The following is a 16,651-nucleotide window of genomic DNA, read 5'->3' on the forward strand; positions in this document are numbered from 1 at the left end:
CCCCAAAGTGGGTCCCAGTAGTGGAAAAATGGAAAGAAATATATTAAAATGACTTGAATTTTTTGCTTTCCAAGAATTAGATGTGTGGGTTGCAATAAACTAGAAATTTTATAATTCAATGCTATTTGAGTGGATTAGCCTAGGAAGATAATGACAAGATAATGAAAACTTACTGTGTCCCTGTTAAGTTACAGCACTGGCAAGTCTTTCGGCACTGTGTATAAGGTGCACTTCTCCTCCACCAGCACAGACATGAAAGAGAATCTCAAAAGCTTTAAACTGACTACTTGATGCACTCTAGATTTTTAGGATTTTTTTTAGACAAAACCCAAAGAAATATGATTTTCAATTTTTGCAGTCCGTCCCACAAGATGAGCAGAAATAGGGTATAAGTATCCAAAAAGGATATCACTCCTAACCCTTCTTTGGACAACATAAAATTAACTTTTGATCTCAACTCCACGAACCTCATCTCTTTTTTTGTACTTTCTCTTCTTTTCTTACACTAACAATTTAGAAGCTTTCAGGTAATACATATAAAACTGTATCTTATTTGACTACTTTTTCAATTCGGAAGGACAAGTATTTTTAGGGTAGGCTGGTTCTTTTGTCTCAAGAAGAAAAAAAAAAAAGTGATCCAAGTGCAGCCAAATGAGATAATGCCTAATAAAGCTACTCTCACTGAAGTGGCATAAAGAAACAACTGCCTTCTGCTAACCTGTCCCAGTTCTTTCTTCCTTCACTGTTCATCTCACTTTCAGTCTTTCTCTATCAACAACCTTTATCTTACCAAAATTTTGTTCTCCCCCCCTTTTCAAAGTCACTCCTTTACTCTTTCTAAATCTTCCCTCTAGCCCTCCAGCTACTTTTATCAGCCTTAATCTCTATTTATTCAAGTGTTGCACGGTGTGGAGCAACAGGGCCTCTACATGCAATTGGAATTTTAAACGAAGACTTTCTGAATAAAAGAGGTAGGAAAAATTCAACAGGTGAAAAAAGTCAACTGATATTCAAGTCAGTCTCCTCTGCAACTTCAGCCCTAGCTCCAACATAATCCTCAAAACCCGAGTATGAATACTAGATCTTATACCAACCACAGAAACTGCTGCTTTTCAGAAAGATGAAAGGAAGACAGCCTTTCAAGGTTATGTTTACACTCGCACAGACACGTCACCCCCTCATCCTGTTCCTCAGAGGTTCAATCGAATATACCTGAATGTACATTATGTGAATAAAATTCTACACATATTGTAGATTCTATCTATTTCACACATGCAATGAAAAAAGGAACTTAAAAAATGGGGGAAGGGGTGACTCAGAAAAGTAATTCTCTTTCCAACCTGAGGAAACTTTAGACAAATTTGCCTTTGATAATCGACTGAACAAGCTGCACTGCAAGCATCAAGGGATGGTGCAGGGATATCTAGCAGGTGCTGCAGTTTATCACAAAACCGTCTAAAATAATTGGAAGTGACAACCAGCACTACCACAAATGATTTATTAGTCTTTCACTCAGCTTTTCAGCTTCCTCAGGGCCAGAATAAATAATTTACCAACTCTGTATCTTCCAATCATTAATTCTTCCCTGTGCATCCAAACTACATTTAACTCTGCTGGGTTCAGTGGAATTAAAAACACAATATGAAGACTTTTTCCCCCCCAAGTTAGTATTATCTGACTTTATCTAAAAGTAAAATTGTCAATCAAAATTTATATCTGGTGATAGAAGGATTAGAGCTAGCAACTAACATTGAGTTACAGAATATCTGTAGAATAAAATGAAAGTTAAACTGAAGAGATATCAACAATGAAATGCTCCCAGAGGGCCAGGTGTGTTCTCAAAATATAAAGTACTGATAATGTCTGAAGACATTGATTAGAATTGTTTTTCTGATCCATAAACTAGCATTAGTTACAAACATCTTACACATCCCACATGGTAAATATATGATGAAAACACTGGACAGGAAATATTCAGAAAAACAAATGAAAAAGAAGATGTGGCCAAAATGGGAGGATTAAGCATGCACAGAATGATTCAGTAAAAAAGGCAATACTTTTTAAGGGAATATCTCATTTATTGTAAATATATTAACAATACAAGATATACTAATGCCTTTGTATTTGTATCACCAAAAGGAATAAAAAAAGAGCATTATACAAGGTAGATTTAGAAACCAGGAGTACAAAATGGCATGAAACCAAAGTACACTTTCAAATTTAAAACAGAATATTTAAGGTACCATATTCCTATTAATTATGTAGAGAAAACACAGAGAAAACAAAATCACACCCTAAATCCATTTTTGATGTAAGCTAGTCTTGTCTCATTAAATCAGCATCTATGATTAAAACCAAGATCATTTTTGGTACATAATGTATTGCATTGTTAGAGCAGCATCTGTTTGCTGCACAGCAACACATTTTTCAGCTTTAAGAAACTGTATTCATATAGAAGAAACAATCCAGACTTTGAAGATATAAAAAATATTTTTACTTCCAAAAGCATTTTGTACTAAAGGGGTTAATAGCATTAACGTGCTAATATTTAGCATTCCAAGAAGAGGCTTCAAGCTGTTGGAAACATACAGAAGAAGAATTTCATGGTACTAACAGCTTTCTTTCAGTCCTATGGGACTGAGACAACTCAAACTTTAAGTGCTTAGAAGAAAAGCTCTGTAAAGCTATGAAGGCTAATCAATAGGGCTTTCACCAAATGATAATACAGTCTGAAATGAAATAAATTGGCCATAACAAAAATGCCTTACCCTTTTTCTCATCATTAATCTCAATATAGAGAAAAGTACAGTATGAACTACAAGTCCGAAGTAGCTGACATACGAATCACAAATATATTTGCAAACTACTTTTAACAGTGCAAAATTTTTCACAAATACAGGAAATTTAAGATGACTTACTTGAAAACAATTATCATGTTTTTCCTCAAACAACAATTCTTTTTAGTGAGACTGTAAAACCTGTATTCCATTTCTACTGTTCAGACGTTTTACTGACCTTCAGTTAAAACACAGATTATTAACTACTGCAACCAAGCAAGCATGACAAATTCAAATCTCCCCAAATTTTTCAGAGAATGACACTGTCAGAATGATTGACTGTTTTTATCACTATGACAAGCAGTGTTCCAAAACGGTCCCAAACGTTAACAAAAAGCAACATTGTAAATAAAAAAAAAAAAGGAGAAATTAAATCACAGGCAAGGTATTGATATCTACGCTTTTCCCAGCAGTTGGGCCAAAAAAGACTTCAAAGATCTTGGATCTTAGCTTCTGCTAAGAGGGAGCATCTCTCAGGAAGCCTACCAAAGATGCGAAACACACTTGATCCCAGCCACAAATCACAGAGCCAAAAGTCATCTGGCCTCAGTGTCAGCTGCTTAGATTCGTAAGGAAGTACTTATTATGGACAAATGAAAAAAAATCCAAAGTACGATGCCTGTTGCTTGTACACTCTGGTTATAGGTCCTATAAATAACGGGATCCAGAAAGCTGTATTGTCATTTATCTTTTGAAGTAAACTTACTATAGAATCTTTTTGGAACAAATACATAGACTTGCACTTGGGCAGAAAATAGACCTGGACACATTTCTCTTAGTATGAGTCTGCAATGCCTTAGACTATTTTTAAAGGTTACATAAATAAAAATAAAAAGAGATTGAGATTGAAAAAGAGGGGCAGAAGTATCATGTAGCCTGTAGGAACAAGACAGGGAATCAGCCACAATTTACACAATGAGGAAGTTTCACTGAAATTTTACCTGTCTCTGTAAGAGTAGAAAAAAAGTGTATGAGAAATTCCCATATGCTATTTCCTGTGTATGAGAAAGAAACAGCACTTCCTTCTGGTCCTAACAGTTCTGGGTCTATCTATAATCAAAAATGTCTGTTTTGTAAGAAATGTGCCTAAGACAGTACTGGATAAATTTATAATCTTACTTATCCCAAAACAAGAATCATGTTCCCAAAAGTCAGTTTAGACAAAACGTCTTCACCTACAGCACAGGTTCACAGATTTTCTCTCTGTCATCTTGGTGTGATTTTTCACCTTCATCATTCTAGTTTCCTTCCTTCATATTCTTTTTTTCCATCACATCACATTTGTACATTTTGACAAAACCTTGAGATGTAGAAGAAAGGAACACTTAGTAATTATGCTCAGTTTCATCTGCATTTACCATTCAGTAGATCTGTCATCTCCACTTTACCATAAAGAAGTGAAGCAGAGAAGGGCTACAGGGTGCATGTGGCAGTGAAGCAGGAACCAAACTTTTCATCTCCTGACTCACACAGCAATGCTTTCTGGGCTATATAAATGAACAGTGCATCCAACATTACCACTCGGGCAGAAAGCACTGGTTCAAACTCCAAGATTCTTCATTTTAACCTGAGCTACCAAAAGACTTTTTCTGTCCACCATCACCATAAAAATGGTAACCAAAGCTGACTACAAGGTATACAAGGAAAGCTGAAGTTATGAACCCCGTTAGGTAAATTTATGTAAAGGAACCTTAAACAAGAAGTTATCAGTAAATTAAAACAACTGAGGGAGACTTTCATATAGGAACATGTTCGTAAAATTTTCTTCCTTCCAAAACCTGTACTTGCGAACAATTTTAAACAAAAATACTCATAATAAAACAATGCCTGTAAAAATCCATGCAAGCTATTAGGAATCAGATAACTCTGATTAAGGGTTACAAACTAAAGTCTGGCCAGTCACTGACCTCTGAGTCATCTGACATAGTGGCTATAAAGGCTTAAAACTACATGAAGACTCTGGAGAGGAAAAAATAATCCCAAACAAAACTAACAACAACAAAACCAACCAAGCAAAACTAAAACAAAGCAAAACAAAACAACCAAGCAGCTCACCCCCAAAATGTCCCGTCAATAAAAGTCAACCACATCAACCTAGAAATACTTGAATAAAAAATGATTAAAATATCCTATTTTCCCCTTTCTCTTGAAGAAGGCTTTTGACTGATTTAACACAAAAGTCACTCAACTAGTCAGGTCAGCCAAGCCAGCAATCTGTAGAAGTTTAATTTTAAGGAAAACATATTCACTACCATAGCTCATTATCTGCAGACATTTAGGTCTACCCTCCTATAAAGCCTTCTTTTTTTTTTTGTACATTTAAGAATCATCCTCAAAGACTGAAAAGGATTAAATAAATTGAAGTAAGGCACAAAATGACATTACATAAGAGAGTAAAGGTGGTCTATTATTTAGTAGCAGAAGCAGGCCTCATTCATGTTGCCCGCATCTCAGGGAAGTACAGTGTATACCTGAAATAAAACATCCATTCTGAGCATATACCAACCCTAGTGGATGCCATGATCTCTTCAGTATTCTGCAGAAAATCGTGTTGTGCAAACAACATAATTTTGCTATTTTATACAACAAATAAAAGGCATAGGTGTTCAGTAAAACTCATGCTATATGTAAGGAAAGCCCAGACTTACGGAGTAACCTGCTTTTGTAATCAGCAAAACAAAAGGCAGCATGAGAGAAACCAACCCAACTTCTAATCATGTTTTAGCTAGCAGATTAGTAGACACAACCATAGGGAACATGCAACACCTCTTGTACTGTATAAATGGAATGCAATTCTGTTGTGCCTTTGCTCTTCTCAAATTATTAAGATTATAGTAACACTGTCTACTTGAGAACAATGCATGAAAGCTAGAACATTGCGTCTTCCAAAGCTCCACATTACTCCAAACAAGAGGCCTCTACCATACACTAAAAGACCTACTCTAAAGTTACAAGATACATAACTAAACTTCCGATGTAGTTCTAGTAACAGCAATATATTTAAAAAGTAAAATTAAAGATAAAAGACTGAAAAAGACTCAGTATCAGAAAATAATCAGTGACAAAAATAAAACCTTGCATCACAGGATTTTTGGCAATTCTTTCATGTTACCCCTTCCTCCTCCACTCTTCTTTCCACATATTTAATCATCTGTTAGTAGAAATTTTTGTGGAATGGCTTGTCAAAAAGATATACCGAGGATGATCATGTTTTTGCAGAAGCACTGTTAATAATGCATGAAGAAATGAAAAATATTTAGTTGCAATTTTCTAAACTTTTTAGCAAAATATCTGCTGATCTCCTGCTTCATATACAATACCTGGGTAAAAATAAGATCTCTACCCCAAATTGCTTCTACCTTATCAGGCCAACAACTAATTCCTAGTATCAGACAACTGTTTTTCTGATATATTCCACATATTTTACCTTTTCTTCCTTTTGAAAAGGAACAGTTTAGTTTTACCTTTAACAACTTCATTTATGACTGGAACAAACCCTGGGGTAAAATTTGTAAGACTCCCCTCATGTCTGCAGACCCCAGTACTCATGGTGGACTTTAACCACACCAGTATTTGCTGGAGGAACAACACAGCACAGAAGTAGTAACCCAGAGGTTTTCTGGAGTGCACTGATAACAACTTCCCTACATGAATTGTCAAGGAGCTGACGAGTGAGAGGCTTTCTACTAGATAGCGTACTTAAAATCAAGGAAATACTGATCAGGGATATCAAGGCTGGGGGCAACTTTAGCTGCAGTGACTGTACGATGATGGAGTTCAGCATCCTCAGAGGCAGGAAAAAAGCAAGAAGTAGGATCAGTAGACGTCAGCAGAGCAGACTTTGACCTGCTGAGATATATGCTTGGAAGAATCCTGTAAATGGTTCTGGACAGAAGAGTCTAGGAAAGCTGTTTAATTGTCAAAAATGTTCTCCTCCAAGCTCAAGAATGGTTCATCCCAAAAAGCAGGAAAACAAGCTAAGGTGGCAGAAGATGTGAATGTGTAAACAAGGAACAACTGGCAAAACTCAAACATAAAGTATACAGGAGGTGGAAGCAAGGACAAGAAACCTAAAAGGAATGAATAGAGAGACAGCGTCCAAGAATGCAGTGATAGGGTTAAGAAAGCTGAAGTCCAGTTGGAGGTGAACATGCAAAGGGATTTGAAGGGCATCTGGTGCATCAGCAGCAAAAGATACAATCTTTATATGTATAATCTTTGAAAGGACGTGCTGACCGGGACAGGGTTCTGAGGACTTGAGCAAATCAAATGCCACTCCTATCTTGAAGAACAGCTGGAAAGAAGATCCAGGGAACTAAAGGCTAGTGACCCTCATATTAATCACTACGAAGATGACAAAAATAAACCTGGAAACCATTACCAAACATAAAGAACAAAAAAGTGATCAGGGAGAATAAGCATGGACTCATGAAGGGGAAGTAATGTCTGACCTGAGAGTCCTCTGTGTACAGTAAGATGACCACGTTTGTGGACAAGGGGACAGCAGTATATGTTTTTACCTCAAGTAAAGCTTTTAACACCAATGAAGTACAGACTACAGTCTGTACAGTCTACTGTCTTTTGAGCATGTCCAGAGAAGGGCAACAAAACTGGTGAGGGGTCTGGAGAACAAGTCTTACGAGGAGCGGCTGAGGGAGCTGGGATTGTTCAGCCTGGAGAAGAGGAGGCTCAGGGGCGACCTTATCGCTCTCTACAGGTACCTTAAAGGAGGCTGTAAAGAGGTGGGGGTTGGTCTGTTCTCCTACGTGCCTGGTAACAGGACGAGGGGGAATGGGCGAAAGTTGCGCCAGGGGAGGTTTAGGTTGGATATTGGGAAGAACTTCTTTACCGAAAGGGTTGTTAGGCATTGGAATGGGCTGCCCAGGGAAGGGGTTGAGTCACCATCCCTGGAGGTCTTTAAAAGACGTTTAGATGTAGCCCTTAGTGATATGGTTTAGTGGAGGTCTTGTTAGTGTTAGGTCAGAGGTTGGACTCGGTGATCTTGGAGGTCTCTTCCAACCTAGATGATTCTGTGATTCTGTGACTAAACAACTGGCTAAACTGTTGGACTCAGAAGTTTTTAATCAGTGGCACGAAGTCCAGATGTCATCAGTGGTGTGCTCCAGGGGTCAGTACTGCAGCCAGTATTATATACAAGCTTTAATAATGACTTGGATGACACCGCAGACTTGGTAGGTTTGCAGATAATACAAAACCGGGAGGAATTGTTGGTACAGAAGATGGGTGTGCTGCCATTCAAATGGACCTTCATAGGCTGCAGAAATGAGCCAACAGCAATTGCACTTAACCTTTGATGAACTTCATGAAAAGTCCTACACCTGGTTAAGAATAACGCCCCATAGGCCAAGTGGCTGGAAAGAAGCTTTGCAGAAAAAGACCAGAGCATCCTGGTGGACACCTACTTGAACATCAGACAGCAGTGTGTCCTCACAGCAAAGGTGGTCAACAGCATCCTGGGCTGCATTAGGAAGAGCATTACCAGAAAGCTGAGGGAGGTGATTACTACCGTTTATGCAGCACTGGTGATATGTTTCTGGGGTACCGTGTCCAATTCTGGGCTACCCCATACAAAAGAGGCAAATATGTACTACAGTAAGTGGAAATTTCTGATGGAAAGGAGTAAAGAAGATGGAATCTGATTCTTCCCAGTGTTATCGAGTGAACAGACACACAACAATAGGTATAAATACAAGAAATCTGATTTCAATGTAAGAAAAACTTCTTTTACAGTGAGAACAATCAAAGCACTGGAACAGGTTGCCCATAGTGGTTGCAGTCTCTACCTTTGCAGATATTCAAAACCCAACCCAGCAATGTCCCGAGCAACCTGCTCTAGCTGACCCTGCTTTGAGCTGCGGGGTTGGATTAGATCATCTCCAGAGGTGCCTTCTGACCTCAACTATTCTGTGATTCTGTCATTTATGGGAAACCATGAATGTTATTGCTCAAATTATTTGCATTCAACAGATATTTACACATCACTAGTGCAATACAGAAATCAGCAATAGATGCTTATGGAGGACCTTAAGTTGTTAACGTAGGTCTTCCCAAATCTCCATATTAAGCTTATTTCTTCAAATATTATCATATGCATTATTTTGTTGTTTTTTTCCCCCTTTTTGTGTGTATTGTTTTTTAGTTTGAAAGCATCATGTGAACAAAACACTGTATTTGATAGCATGATCTTAATGAAATACCCACAAAAAACTTTCTTTAAAATCACATTATTTGCACACACACAAAGTTGTATCTTGAATTTAACTAAAGCATGAAATTCTGAACACAGTACACTTGTTTATTCATTCGTATCAATAACTTAAGTGTACAAGTAGTGGAAAGAATCTCCTTCTATGAAAAAAGTTTTGGCAAATGTTAAGAACCAAAAGCTTACAGGACAAAAGAACTAATGGAGATATATATGAGGAAAAATTGTAAAATAAAATTTGTATTTCTATATCATCTAAGCCTTATAAATTATGGATCGGTTTTTACCTTGGACAACTGGTGGAACGTTGAAGAAACTGCATCACAGGGCAGTTACTTAAGAAAATCCCTATCATATTGAGCCAAATGGCTCATTCCTTTCAGAAAATACAGATTTATTTCTGCAGTGTTTTTTTCTGCTAAGATAACTGTTTTTAAAATTATGTTGCACTTTCTGAAGACCAACAAAAGTAGAAATGAGTATATCACATTTTGAAGTGACCAAACATTATAATTTGCGGTCCTGCTGTTGCACAGGAAGATAAACTTCAGAGACAGTAAGCAATTATTTCCTGTGCATCTTACATACCTGTCAGCAGGATCTTTTACTACCTTAGCTAGGCACTGGCTCAGGACTGGTTCAGAGTATTGGTTTGTGACTGCCTCCTGTTCTCTTCAGCTGTCTTTTTCTCACTCCTTCCCTGAACCAGCACTAATGGTAATGTAGTCGGATTAGAAAATTAATAAAGATTAAAATTAATATAGCAAAAGACGACTGCATGGATGCGCAAGCAGCAGCCTGCATAAAAGTGGCAATAACACATGGCTAGGGAAAGGGCAAGTCTACCTTCTTCGGTTTCTGAAGTGATTCTCCAAATCAATCATCCTTACTTACTACGCTTCCGTTTATTCTGGGGAAATTGTTCATATTATACTCTTCACATTTTCAGTTGCTAAAGCAAATTCTAGCCACTCAGTAGTAGCCACAGCATTTTTTCCTAAATCATTTGCCCCCATAAATAATTTTGGAGTTGTCAAATGAATTCTTAAAACTGCAGAATGAAAGCAGGGTACATAGCCTTTCCTAAAATACAGTCACTATAAAAAAAAAGTGCAAAGACCCCAAAACCTCTGGCTCACTTTAATATTTGAATTTCTTATGAAAATAAAAAACAAACAAACAAACATAGTTTGTTTTTACTGAAAAGCATTTAGCATTCTAAAAGATTTTCCATAATTTCCATTGGCAACAATTGTGAAAGCTGAGCTGTATCTTTATGAAAGTAACGAACTTAACTTCACTATTTTGCATTTAACTGTTCAGCAATAATGCCTTCCAGAGGACAGCTTAATCTTATCAATTAAGGTTTATATCATTAATAGATTTTTATTCTCATTTAGGGTGTTTTGCATTTTTCACACAATGCACAGAGTAAAATATCTCCCTTTTAGTTTCTGCACACTTCTGAACTCTGGCATGTCCCAAGCCTCCACCAACAGCTTCACCTTGACTCTTACCAAGTTAAACGAATGTAATTAGCTCAGTTTAAGATCAAGAATCTTTGTAAGACCAAAAGGCAAGACGGAGCTTTTCTTTGGAAAGCAAATCTAATTTGCTCTTTTCCTATAGTGCTGACACATGCTTTAAAGCAAGAAAACCTAAACGATCCTATGCTCAGCACAACCCAGGAATTTTAAAAGTCACCTCTTTAAATTTATCTGAGTCTGAATGACTCAGGACAGAAAAAGGGAAGGGATCTTTCAAAAATCAGCTGTAGCATGTAAAAGAAATTAACATGAGTGACTGCAAAGAAAATATCAGCAATAGGCTTTGAAGAAATCTGGCTTGGGTCACTGAATAGAAAACAGAGGCAGATGCTAGGCTGCCTAGCCCAGGTCACTGCAGGGAGAACAACAGCTGCCTATGCAAGTCTTGCCTGGGACACAGAGATGGTGCAGGACTCTACCATGACAATTTCTGTAGTACATGCTTGATGAGTTTAGTACGGGAGAAAAGATTATTTTTTTTTGTGAGTGGAGCTATGACAAATTGAGTCATTTATTTAGTTTCACTACGTGTTTTTTTCTCTTGTATGTGTAGTTGTACAACCAAGAAAAAGAGTATGGATGTTGACTAACTACACAGATTTAAATATGAAGTAGAGGTAAGAAATTCTGAAGTGCTCTACGAAGTTATTAATATTTTAACAGGCCTTAAAAGCTATTTTATAATAGTGCAGATACTGTTGGGACCGGAGGGTCTACACTCACTCAATATTAACTGCAGAATATTTTAAGATATTTTATTTTTACATTCACATGGGGGTCAGAGGAGAAAGTATTCTCTGATCATCCCTTTATCCACAATGACTTTTTGCTAAGAGTTAAAAGACTCCTTTTTATAACCCACCAAGCAATATTAGAAGTAACTTACAGAGTTGTTCATCCATCCAAGGCTATTACTACAACCTCTACCATAATAATCTCTGGATTATGTTACAGAAAACTCAACTCATCACAAATCCTGGTAAGCAGAAGGGAGTTTTTAAAGTGAATTTTTCCGTGATTGCCCAGCTCCCCATTTCATGACTCATGCATTCCTTCCAATCATATTATTCATCACTTCTTTTCATGGAGGCGAGAAATTATAAATGATTACTATCTTGATTTGTCTGAGCACAGAAAAAAGTATCTTTAGAATGCATGGACAACTCTACTCAACAGATTAGCTACTTATTCAAAATATGTTTCACTGAAAACGCACAATATGCTTTCAGATGTGCCTTTAGTTTTACTAATTGTTTTAAGAATGTATTGCATGCACATGCACGCACTACAAGTGTCTCTAAGAGTCTTAAGAGTAGTACTGTAGATTTTAGGTGATTTTAGACAAATAAAATATGTTCTTTCAGGTTGTTACCAAAATAGACTTCTCAGTCCCAAACTGCTTTCACTTTCACTCCCAGATAGTGCAGGTATTTATTAAGAACAAGCAGGCATAGCAAAGCAAATAGAAAACTGTTTAAAGATAACTACGTTATACATTTGGAAGTAAGATGTTTCAACCCATAATGTGCTTTATGTTTTCAATCCATTAAAAAGAGATAGTTTAGACATACCATGGTGAGGAGTTGCATAGTACGAAAACAAAACCAGTTCTGCACAGAAACAGAAGTAAATTTATCCAGTTAAATAATAGCAAAAATTTCACTTGTTGGCTGCATATTACGAGAAACTTCAAGGAAAAGCTTATACATCAACTTCACATCAATACACATCGACTTCAGGGCCACTATCAGCTTGTCGTAAGTTATGCTCAAATGTTTACAAAATCAGAATTTCAGCTGAAAGTGAAAACATGTTTCGGTAGAGACAAGTCACCGCGCAAGCACAGCCTCCTTCACTGACCTTCTTGCATCTTCACTGTATTGCTGACAAGATGTTAGAGGCTCTTTCTGGTACACATCTTTACCTACACGTGTCAGGACAGAGTATGCTAGTGGTGTTCTGTGTGTGTGCTAACTTTACGCAAATAAGGAGAAGTTACACCAGCAAAACTTATTTTTTGGTTCTTTCAGTGCTGGGGACAGAATGAAGACAGAGATGCTTAAACAGGGCTAAGCTATTCTGACTACCGCTTTGCAAGGAAGTCGCATCTGAGGTAGAAGTGTGTTGCTAGTATAAATAAGCTAGCAAAGTGCTCCTGATACAGACTTTACTTAATTCATTAAGGCATATTTCAGTGAGAAAGACTCATCAAAACCTTCTGGCTTTGATGTGGATAAACTCAGCCATCTCTAATTCTGAACTTGCCGGTTGTCGTCTTTTGGATACTACTCATTTCCTGCAGTTAACGTGCATTCAAAAAACCCCCAGAAGGTTGTCTAAAGTTTATTCAATTTTTACTAGCATTACTGAAATATGAACAGTTACTGTAAGTCTTATGAGGATTTTTTTCACTGCCTGCAGAATAAGAGGCATTTCCTCTCCAGAAAAACCATCAGATATGACCTAATGCCAGGTGGCCTTATGAAAATCATAGAGAAAAAATGAGATAAGCATAAGGGGAGATAACAAAATCCCAAAATATGATAATACAACTTATATTATGAAAACTAGAGAACGCATGTTTTGCATAAAAAGATAAAAGAATGAAAAAGTGTAAATAGAAAAGACTCACGTACGTAACTAGTAATAAAGCTACTTTCTATTGAAAAGCTTTCACAGAACAGGCTGCTGGGGTTCAACAGTCAAACTAAACTTCACAATTTACTATGTAAGTGTTTAACCACACAGCCATACTATCTCTCATGTTCTTTCAGATTAAAAAAGAAACAAAAAACAAAAACAAAAAAACATCTACCGTACATTGAAAGACACTTATATGAATGTAGAAATATGTAAAGAGCAGGGTATTTTAATAATATAATCGGCTGATTCATCTCTGCTATTGCTCACAGATGTCCAACACAAAAGAGCCTATGCTTCTCAAAAAAACACTACTGCTACCAATATTACGTCCTTAAGTTCTTATCACCATGCTATTGCTTCAAATGGCTACATTATTTCCTCTCAAATCCACATCCTTCTAGAGCTCTCATCTCCCTACAAGCTCCTTAGTTCAAGTTGAGAACAACTGCTCGCTCCTTTGTGACCATGCCATAGAATGCACTACTGCACCTCTCACGCAACTTCTTCCTGGCTATACCTTCATCCTCCCACAGACATTCTCCTTCTGAACAGTACAGAAAAGACTTTTCTAAGGAACATACAGAATTTCTTTTTTTTTTTTTTTTTAAGCCGAGGTCTTACTATGATCCACATTTTACCTGAAATTTTATTTTACATAATGTGTGTTCTCTCTTTTTAAAACAACATACCTTAATTCTGTCAAATCTGATCAGTCCTACATCCTTAACTGCAGATTTCCACAATGCATTGCAAAACAGTTCTCCCACAAAGTGAAACAGAATGTGAATATTCGTTTTACAAAGCTACTGTATGTTTGGTTACAAATACTAGAGTATTTCTCCAGTATTTCCTTCAAAGGGAAGGACTATTTTTTACTACTTGTGAGAGCTGGAGAGTGCTGATCCCTATTCTGTGAAGCATGCTATCGTCATTAGGATGACAAAATCAAGTCTTATTGTGGCAAGAAGAAACATCATTTAGTGTCAACAACACACTGCTATTGATTTGAACTCCTCCTTGCCTCACGGGTGAAATAACAAGCTCCTACACACAGACTCTCTAAGCATACCAATAGAGGAGAGAAGCAAGAAAAATACTAAAAATGGATATATTAAAGATACAACAGGAAATATATGACTCATGAGATGTAAATTCTTTTATCTGTATGGAACAAATTGAAGAAGAGCTTAATATGGCTTCTGCGATTTCTATGGAGTTAGATTAGAACAGAAATACACCTATCAATAACACACCAGATTTAGGCTTCCCAACCAGCATCTCCTAGATGTTCAGCAACCTCAGTGAAACAGGCCAGCTTCATTTTCATGATCTGTGACATGACTATTCACATTTTTTAAATTATGCTTTTTTTTTTAGCACCCCAGTTGGCCGTTTCAGTGTAAGACAAGGAACTAATTGAGCATAGAGCTGAAATTATCCTTTTGCATTACTTGCAGGATCTCTTTAAAACAGAGCTAAGAAACTGTCTGTCAACATTGATAGGTTCACTCTTTTTTCTATTTCTGAACAGATTTTTTTTCCCTGAAAATTGCAAAAACATTTTTCTTCTTAAAAAGATTTAAAAAAAATAAAATAGTTAGACCTGCAACATCAAAATAAATATCACTTTGCACATTAATAGTTATTTTTCGAAAACTCACTGATGCCTTTAAGCAAATTTGCAAAACAGAAAATGTAGTAGGCTGAAATTCTACTTATAGCTCCTAACTGCACCCAAAATTTAAGCTAATTTCAAACACATACATAGCACCATAGTCAGCATGCTAGAATCCCACAGTCCATCTCTTAAAACATAAAGTAATATAAAAGTCATAAAAAATAATTTTAGGATAACTTCTTTTTAAAAATACTGTGGAGTAGAGGAATAAAAAACTATTTTCATACCATATCCAGAAAATGGGTGAGGTGTTAAAGAAACCTCTTGTTTAATGTGACCTTTGGCTGTACTTTCACTTGTCATCATTATAAAGTAGCTACTTTCAGTGCCAAAACAGAAGCTGCGTTATATTACCCTCTAACAGTAGTAACACATATTTCAGGAAGTGTTTCATACTCTGAGAAACCGGTGGCAGAACACATTGACAGCACTTACCTTTGTAATTACTTATAATGGGGCTTATTGAACAATAAGACCTCATTTACACAACGAAATAAGAGTGACTGCACAAAATTTCATACAGCATGTCACAAACTAGTAGTATACGTTCAGGAACTCCCTTGGAGTTCTCGGCTTCAGTCAAAACATTCAAATAAAGAGAAATGCAAATTTCACATTGGAACTCTGCCCCAAATAATGACAATATTCAGGGCTTTGTTACTGTGTACAGACAAAAACTACTGCATCATTAAGATCTCTAATACACTTGACTTTTCTTAACATATGTAATTACAAAAATATTTCTGGAAAGCAAATGAATTTGAAATTCAAGTAAGATTAATAGAACAAATACGACAAATTTACGTTTTATACAACCGTAGCAAGCTGCAGAGTAAAAATCACTAGCTTTCATTATCTAAAGCTGTTCATCTAACACTGTAGAGAGAAAAACCATTGATACATACTGTACACACATTTTTATCCATGTACATAAATCAAAGGAAACAGCTTCCTTTAAGGCAAGCATATGAAGATACTAGAGCAAGATACAAATTAAATATTCATACATTCAATATTTCAAAATAAGGAATTTGGATATACACATGCATAATTTAAGTTCTATAGTGAAACCTGTCTACAGAGGCCATTTCTACTGTATTTCAACAGCATTGAAACTTGAAATGTACAATGCAGCCTTTCCAAGCTGTGTTAAAACTTTAAAGTATATAGTAATTCATTTCAAGTACCAAACACAGAATAAAGGCCATGTTGTGCACACAGCTCCTTTCCACAGGAACTACTGCTTTGCCCGCTTCATTACAGCTCTTCCAGCACTACGAAACAGGGCTGCCAGTCACTGTGCTTTCCTACAAGGTGGCTTCAGGCTGCCCAAAGAGGTAGTCAGTGGGAACTGAAGTTGAACAGGTAACTTCAGGTGTAAGAGGCTCACAGTTCCTGAAAAAATGCATCATTACCATTTACTCCGAGTCCACTTCTGATCCAAGGTACCTGTTTTAAACTCCATAGAGCCAGGGCTCATATATGCAGGCTGAAATTGCCCCTTATTCTGTTTTTATACATTTACTCAAGCCTCTTCAGAGAAAATGATGACATCTCAGGCCTTTTTAGCTGCCAAAAGAAAGCAAGGCAAAAACAGGCTTCACAACAAAACGTGTGCACAAGGAATGATTCTTTGTGAACACAGAATCTGACAGTAGTTTACACACAACAGCACAGAGATCCTAAATTTTAGGAGCTTATAAATTCCTATGCATGCAAA

The 16,651-nt window shown here is 36.8% G+C and overlaps 1 protein-coding gene across 5 annotated transcripts in view; it reads right to left on the reverse strand.

Moving 5' to 3' along the window:
• TBC1D5 (TBC1 domain family member 5) overlaps positions 1-16,651 on the reverse strand; it is a 320,762-nt gene that overhangs the window by 275,490 nt on the left and 28,621 nt on the right. The window lies entirely within an intron of this gene.

This window comes from Anser brachyrhynchus, assembly GCF_964034855.1.
Source record: "Anser brachyrhynchus genome assembly, chromosome: 2".
Lineage (NCBI taxonomy): Eukaryota > Metazoa > Chordata > Aves > Anseriformes > Anatidae > Anser > Anser brachyrhynchus.